The sequence below is a fragment of the Nicotiana tabacum genome, chromosome 3 (genome assembly GCF_000715075.1).
Source record: "Nicotiana tabacum cultivar K326 chromosome 3, ASM71507v2, whole genome shotgun sequence".
NCBI lineage: Eukaryota > Viridiplantae > Streptophyta > Magnoliopsida > Solanales > Solanaceae > Nicotiana > Nicotiana tabacum.
The window spans coordinates 79194882-79203442 of record NC_134082.1 but is presented as its reverse complement, the minus strand read 5'-3'; the positions used below and the strand labels follow the sequence as shown (position 1 = coordinate 79203442).

General features: G+C 43.3%; 1 non-coding gene across 1 annotated transcript; it reads right to left on the bottom strand.

The window, feature by feature from the left end:
* Positions 1-8054: 8054 nt before the first annotated feature.
* LOC142179670 (small nucleolar RNA R71) lies at positions 8055-8161 on the bottom strand. Its single transcript, XR_012708215.1, has one exon. It is a non-coding gene; the product is annotated as a small nucleolar RNA R71 (small nucleolar RNA).
* Between the last annotated feature and the right edge of the window lie 400 nt (positions 8162-8561).

Below are 8561 nucleotides of genomic sequence, written 5' to 3'. Positions count from 1 at the left end.
ATTGGATCGGGTTGCATGCCATAACAGTTATATATGTGGATCGGGTTACACGCTGCAACAATGTTAAATGATAAGGGATCGGGTTGCGCGCCGCAACAGTATTGTTATCGTATTCATTGTAGACATCGAGTGTTCTTCATACTTTATTAAGTTTCTGATAGAATTGATATGTTTCCTCGAAACATGTTCCCCCTCCCTTTTAAACTATTATTACCTGTTTATATTTCTGCTGTATATTATATAACTGCACAGGTTTATCTGGAGTCTGGTCCTAGCCTCGTCACTACCTCGCCGGGGTTAGGCCAGACACTTACCACCACATAGGGTCGGTTGTGCTGATGCTACACTCTGCACTTATGTGCAGATATAGGAGCAGCGCTTGATAAATAGCTTGGGATCCAGCCTTCAGTCCACAGAGATTCCGAGGTAGTCTTGTAGGCGTCCGCAGGCCCGACTTCTCCTCTATCTTTTATTATGTTGTGTTATCTCATGTATCCGAGACAAACAGTGTTATTTTTCCTTCAAATTGTTGTATGTAGTACTCTAAGTAGTCCGTGGATAATGTGACACCAGTTTCTGGGTAGAGGCATATGTTGACTTTCGAAACATTTTGGTTTTATATTTATTTAAGACTTCCGCTTAAATCTCATATTCCGCTGTCATTTAGATGTTTATCACTTGCTAATATAAGCTGTAAAAAGGATTAAAACAAAAGAGTTAAAGATTTCGAAGTTCATTGCTTGCCTAGCTTCTACGGGTAGGTTCCATCACGACTCCCGAGGGTCGGAATTTCGGGTCGTGACAAGTTGGTATCAGAGCTCTAGGTTACATAGGTCTCACAATTCGTGGACAATCTCAGTAGAGTCTGAGGGATCGGTACGGAGACGTCTATATTTATTCCCCCAGAGGCTATAGAGTAAGGAAAACTTCACATTTATTCTTTCTCGTAGTGCGATTTTGTTTCTCAATGCTAATTGAACTTCTACTCTGTTCTTTTGAAGATGGCGAGAACACGCGCTTCCTCATCTACCGCTTCGCAGCCCGAGCCCCTAGCATTCCATGAGGGGCAGAGGGCGAGGCCGAGGTAGGGGTAGAGGTCAGCCCGGAGCAGCAACCCCAGTAGCGGAGCCTCAAGTTGACTTTGATGATGAGGTTCCGGCCCCAACAACTCCGGTGGGCCCAGCTCAGGTCCCAGAGGGGTTTATTACTACCTCAGTCCTTTAGGATGCTCTTGTACGATTAGTGGGACTCATGGAGAGTGTCACCCGAGCGGGCTTGCTTCTTGTAGCACCAGCCGTCTCTCAGGCTAGAGGAGGGGCCCAAACTCCTGCTACTCGCACTATGGAGCAGGTAGCTCCTCAGATTCAGACTCCAGTAGTTTAGCCAGTTGGAGCAGTTCAACTGGGTGTGGTAGCTCAGACCGGTGATGGAGCGGCTATGTCTGCCGATGCTTTGTGGAGGCTGGATACGTTCACCAAGCTCTTCACTTCCACTTTTAGCTGTGCATCTACTGAATCCCCCGGATTATCTAGACAGCTGCCACGAGGTTCTCAGGAACATGGGTATTGTTGAGACCAATGGGGTTGATTTTGCTACATTTCACTTGTCTAGATCCGCCAAGACTTGGTGGAGGGATTATTGCTTAGCTAGACCAGCCGGATCACCAGCCTTGACTTGGGAGTAGTTCACACAGCTATTTCTGGAGAAGTTTCTCCCCATTACTCAGTGAGAGGCTTATCAGAGGCAGTTTGAGCGCCACCAGTAAGGTTCCATGACAGTTACCTAGTATGAGACCAGGTTCATCGACTTAGCTCGCCATGCTCTTGTCATACTTCCTACCGAGAGAGAGGGTGGGGAGGTTTATTAATGGTCTTATTCAACCAATTTGCCTTCAGATGGCTAGGGAGGCTGGGAGTTAGATCACTTTTCAGGAGGCGTCTAATGTGGCCCGTAGAGTGGAGATGGTCCTGTCACAAGAAGGTGGTCATGAGTCAGATATGAGGCCCCATCATTTAGGTAGATTCAGTGGTGCCTCGTCTGGAGGCAGAGATTTCTATGGTAGAGGTCATCCTCCTAGGCCCTTTCAGTCAGCTCTTGGCGGTGGAATCAAGAGGTAAAGCTATAATTGAACCTTGAGTTGTGTTCGTGGCATCGAGGTAAGTGTTTGTTCTAACCTTAGCTTGAGAGATTAGGAGTTATCTCCTATTTGCTATTTGTTTCTTGTCGAGTACGACGTATAGGCATGGTGACGAGTATCTATGCGTTGGTGTCAAGCATGACCGTGAGTCTTATCTTATGATTTTCATGATCTCGTTGTATTATTCATGCCTTGGTGAAAATTTCTATTTGTTGTGTAAAGTTGTGGAAAGAATTGTGACCTATGAACATTGAGTAGCGTTGGCTCCAGTTGTATAACAAATTGTGAAAGTATAAGTGATAATCGAAACTCTAGAGCATTGGCTCAAGTTGTGAAGTGAATTGTGAAGTAAAAGTGAGAAAGAGAAGAGATCATTATGTTGCCCCCTTGTCGGGCTATTGTTGAGTTGAGGTTCTCTTGCATTGTGTTCTTAATTGATATTACAGACGCTTAGGTTGATGATTCTTCGTGTTAGGTGTTGTAACAAGTTTGGTTATAGCTGGGTAGTTAGGTGTTGTAACAAGTTTAGTTATAGCTGAGGTAGTTCGATGTTGAAACTAGTTGAGATAGTTAGATGTTGGAACAAGTTTGGTTATGGCTATTTCTCTCTTGCGGGGACGTATATACTTATACTGTTGAGTTCCCTTGCCGGGATAGTGTAGTCTATTGTTGATCCCTTGCCAGGATGGTTAATTATGATTATTATTGACTGTATATTTGGAACGGGTTTCACGCCGCAACAGATATTATATTGGATCGGGTTGCACGCCGCAACAGTTATATATGTGGATCGGGTTGCACGCCGCAACAATTATATATGTGGATCGGGTTGCACGCCGCAACAGATATTATATTGGATCAGGTTGCATGCCATAACAGTTATATATGTGGATCGGGTTACACGCTGCAACAATGTTAAATGATAAGGGATCGGGTTGCGCGCCGCAATAGTATTGTTATCGTATTCATTGTAGACATTGAGTGTTCTTCATACTTTATTAAGTTTCTGATAGAATTGATATGTTTCCTCGAAACATGTTCCCCCCTCCCTTTTAAACTATTATTACCTGTTTATATTTCTGCTGTATATTATATAACTGCACAGGTTTATCTGGAGTCTGGTCCTAGCCTCGTCACTATCTCGCCGGGGTTAGGCCAGACACTTGCCAGCACATGGGGTCGGTTGTGCTGATGCTACACTCTGCACTTATATGCAGATATAGGAGAAGCACTTGATCAATAGCTTGGGAGCCAGCCTTCAATCCACAGAGATTCCGAGGTAGTCCTGTAGGCGTCCGCAGGCCCGACGTCTCCTCTATCTTTTATTATGTTCTGTTATCTCATGTATCCGAGACAAACAATGTTATTTTTACTTCAAACTGTTGTATGTAGTACTCTTAGTAGTCCGTGGATAATGTGACACCAGTTTCTAGGTAGAGGCATGTGTTGACTTTCGAAATATTTTGGTTTTATATTTATTTAAGACTTCTGCTTAAATCTCATATTCCGCTGTCATTTAGATGTTTATCACTTGGTAATATAATCTGTAAAAAGGATTAAATTAAAAGTGTTAAAGATTTCTAAGTTCGTGTCTTGCCTAACTTCTACGAGTAGGTGCCATCGCGACTCCCGAGGGTGGGAATTCCGGGTCATGACAGGTGTCATGAGTTGTGCTGGCCACGGTAATGGGAAGGACGATTTCTCCTTTCGTTGTTTCGCTTGCCATGTTGAACCCATAGAGGACCCAAGTGGCGGGCACGATCCGTTCGAGCAATCCAAGCTATTCTATCACCCTCGACCTGATAATATTAGCCGAGCTACCTGGATCCATGAGTACACATTTTATCTGAAAATAATTTACAAGAAAGGAGATTACCAGGGCATCATTATGGGGTTGAGACAGGCCCTCGATATCTTCTTCGCTGAATGTGAGGGCGTCTTCGGGGATATATCTCCGAGTCCGTTTTTCCCTGGTGATGGATATTTTTGTTCTCTTCATCACGGGTTCCTGCGGGGCATCGACACCCCCTATGATCATGTGGATGATGTGTTGCGCTTCGTTTGCCTCATTCTTCTTGGTTGCCTCCCTGTCTCGAATTTGATTTTTGGCTTGATCGCTAAGGAATTCCTAAAGGTGCCCTTTGTTGAGTAGCCGGGCCACTTTTTCTCGTAGTTGATGGCAATCCTCGGTCATGTGACCGTGTGTGTTGTGGAACTCACACACGAAGTTGTAATTTCTCTGTGAAGGGTTCGACTGTATTGGTTTCAACCACTTGGCATCCCTGATTGTGCCGATAGCGAACACGATGTCTGATATATCGACGCTAAAGTTGTATTCCGATAAGTGGGGCGCGTTTGTCGGCACCATATTTCGATCGAACTTGGTTCTGTTGATGAGCCCTCGAGGATCCTGTCCTCGATCTATCCTCCGATCGTTGCAGGGTAGGTTGTGCCTCAAGGCGTTCCTTCTGTCTTCAAGGTACGGTTGGTACCTTTCTTTTCTTGGTTGTGACTCTTTTGCTAGGAGTCTTTTTGGGTATACTGATCCTGAAGGGGCTCTTAGATGGTCATCCTCGGCCCTGATCTTTGACTGGTATCGGTTGTGAACATCCGACCAGGTCACGGCCGGATATTCAATTAGATTTTGCTTTAACTGTTTTGAAGCCATCGAGCTTCGTTCTTTCAGGCCTTGGGTGAAGGCCTGCACCGCCCATTCGTCGGAGACTGGTGGCAGCTCCATCCGTTCCATCTGTAAGCGAGATACGAATTCTCGCAACATCTCGTTCTCTCTCTGCTTGATTTTGAAAACATCGGATTTCCTCATTGCTACCTTGATGGCTCCAACATGTGCTTTTATGAAGGAGTCTGCTAGCATGGCAAACGAATCTATGGAGTTGGGAGCCAAGTTATGGTACCACATCATGGACCCCTTTGAAAGCGTTTCTCCGAATATTTTCAGCAACATGGACTCGATCTCGTCATTTTTTATGTCGTTGCCGTTTACTGCGCAGGTGTAAACAGTGACGTGTTCGTTAGGGTCAGAGGTGCCATTGTACTTAGGGAGTTCCATCATTCTAAATTTTTTCGGGATAGGCTTTGGGGCTACTTCCTCGGGGAACGACCTCTGAATGAACTTCTTTGAATCCAAACCTTTGAGGACCGGGGGCGCACCTGGGATCTGATCGACCCTGGAGTTGTAGGTCTCGACTTTTTTGTCGTTGGTTGCAATCATTCTCTCACCTGATTCGATTTTTTTGGTGTGGTCCTCGAGCATTTTTACGATGGAGGGGTCAGCCACTTACCCGTTGTTGCTTGACCTTTCGAGTGCTCGCTCGGCGGGGGGAGCGTCTCTGGCGCCGCTGTGCTAGTGGTTCTCGGATGGCTTTACAGCTGAGCAATGGCCAGTTGTTGTGCCTGCAACATTTCAAAAATAACATGAAGACTAATTTTCTGTTCTTCCCAGGCCGGTGTTTTTTGAGCTTCCTGTTGGTCGTTGTGCTGTACGTCCTGTCAATGTGAGAAGTTTCATCGACTTATTGTGCATCCTATGAATCTGCGTCCACTAGTATTGGTCCGAGAGCAATATGATGATTTTGAGAGGTGCTCCAGCGGCCGGGATAGCCACGCCATTTTCCCCGTGATTTTTGAGGTTGTTGTTCTCAACTCCGTTTACCGAGTCAGACATTTTGGCCTGAAGTCAAAGGATCTTGGACAAGAAAACGTGTGAAAGATAATGTGCGTTTGTGTGACGAAACTAGCAAGAAAATAGTCACTATTATTTTTAGCCCCATGGTGGGCGCCAAACTGTTTACCGTGAAAATGGTAACAATAATTAAATTTGTAAATGAGATTCTAAAAATACGTGATCAATTATCGAGCTAGTTGTTAAAGCAGTTAATGCTAAGAATGCTAAGTTTGACAATGAAATGCGGGGTAAAAAGAGGTAGTAACCAAACCGAAGGTGGGGGTATTGCCCAGATGTAGAGATGGTCGATGGGACCTTGAGGTCGGCGTTAGTATCGATCTCAAACTACTGGGTATAGCCGGGGATGGGATAACAGTTAAAGATATAATTAGACAAGGCTCTTTCGGCTGATATTAAATTATATAATGAAGAACAAGTTAAGAGGCGATGAATACAGAGACGACCTCGAGCCAGTACCAAGTGATAAACAAGAAGAATGACCGAAGATAAATGGCTTTGAGCCAAGGAGAATAAGTAAATTAGAGAAGCGAGGAAGAGAGAATATATTATTGCCCTTGAGTAGGATGATTGGAGCTGCTTTACAAGATGTTTGTGACCCCCCTTTTATAGGAAGGGGATGCCCAAACTAAGTACAAGATAAGTAGTATGACAAAAGAGAATGAGATGTGACAGCCTGTTAGCTTTACGTCGCATGTGGGCTGACGTCGAGCCGCTTGAGTAGATTTGATTGATCCCAGGTGCATTCTTCGGGGGGATTCCTGCGTTCATCGGGGCTTCAGCCGATGTTATTCTTGGCAGGGGATCGACAGGTTTCGAGGGAAGCGACTGACCTGAGATCCTGTGTTTCCGGGGTCACTCTTCGAAGCATTATGTCAATGGAAAATCAGTCCCCCAGATTTCACCACACACATTTTTTCTAAAGACCGATCCACTATACATTCTTGCATATCTTCATAGTGTTTAAATTAGTTCATATCGTGAAGTTAAGACTTAATCGAGAGAGGAGTTTTTGCTGAACGTTTGAACTAATAATAGAGTGAATTCGAGAGACTCACAAACATTAGAAGTGAATTATCTAGAGTTAGATCTTGAACAATTATCCTGCACCTATTCTATCAAAATCCTATCTTCTCCCAATGATAACCTTAGCTGCTTATTCCTCGTTTCAATAGTCATTAGTCAATAGCTGTAGATTATTAGTCAATTTAAATTAGTAATCATATAAATCTCAATTGTTGATCCTCCTGGATAGCAATCAAGATACAAACTACGAGAACACTGTTAAATTCCAATCCGTGTATATATGATAATTAATCTATACTATCTTTGACTAGCGAGCCTAATTTAAGTGTGTGTTTTGCGCTCGTCAAATTTTTGCATCGTTTCCAGGAATTGGAAATTAATAGTATTTGAAATAGTTTGTAGTTCTAATTCAGGAATTTTTTTCTTTCTTTTTATCTTTTATTTTGTTCTTCACAGGTTTCTCCTCCGTGTGCCGACAACAGGTTAAGTCTGTGGTGTATGACACGATCTTCTTCTAAGGAAGTAATACCTTACAAACTGGAATTAGAAAAATACTTGTGACAACTTAGGAAGGAGAACGATTTCACCGTAAAGTTCTTGGGGAAACCTTCAACCCAAAAACACATGGATAATAATGATGACAACGAGTTAGAGGCAGCTGCAAGAGAGGCAACCCAACATAGAGAAGAAATTGCACGGATAGCAGTTGAGGCAACCCGTAGAGATGTTGATGAAACCATCAAAGATAATAAGGGTCGAAGATTCAATCTTAATCGACCCTTGATTAAAGTCCAGTTCCAAAATGCGGTACCCGGTCCTGGTAGAGCATTGGGTGGTTATGCCATACCACTCTACAATTAGGGATTGTCAAGTGTTAGACCATAGCCAATTGCAGCAAACAATTTTGAGTTAAAGCAAGAGTTGCTTCAAACTATTCAGAATAGGCACGTTTTCAGAAGGAAGATGAACAAAGATCCAAACACACATCTGATGGACTTTGAGTAAATTATGAACACCTTTCAATATAATGGGGTGTCAAAAGATGTAGTGTATTTAAGGGCATTCCCCTTTTCACTTAAAGATGATGTGAAGCAGTGACTTCGAAGCAAGCTAAATGGATCAATTAGAACATGAGAGGAAATGACTAGAAAATTCCTTGATAAATATTTCCCCTTAGCTAAGACGGGCAAGTTTAGAAGAGAAATCTATAACTTCTGCCAGAAAGAGACTGAAACTATTTTTGAAGCATATGAGATGTTTAAGGAAATAGTTAGAAGGTGTCAACATAGCAGAATTGAACTCTGGATGCAGCTCCAGGATTTTTGGGATGGATTGATACCGGCCTCGCGTAGAACATTGAACAATGCAGTTGGAGTCCCTTTTATGAAGAAAACTCCAGAGGAAATAGTTGCAATTCTTGATGAGTTATCTGAAGATGCTAATCAATGGCCCTCTAAGAGTGTGGAAAGAAGAAAATCAACTGGTGTTCACCAAGTTGATACTACTACATCTGTGCAAGTACAACTTTATGATATGGATAAAGAACTACGAAAGCTTACTGTAGCCTTGTTGCAAAATGTACACCACACAACTTGTGATATATGTTAAAGAGGACATCCTACTCATGAAGGTCAAGCCTCAACTAAGAAAGTGAATGCTGTAGGAAACTATATTTTTTATGAAATGGGTCAGAGG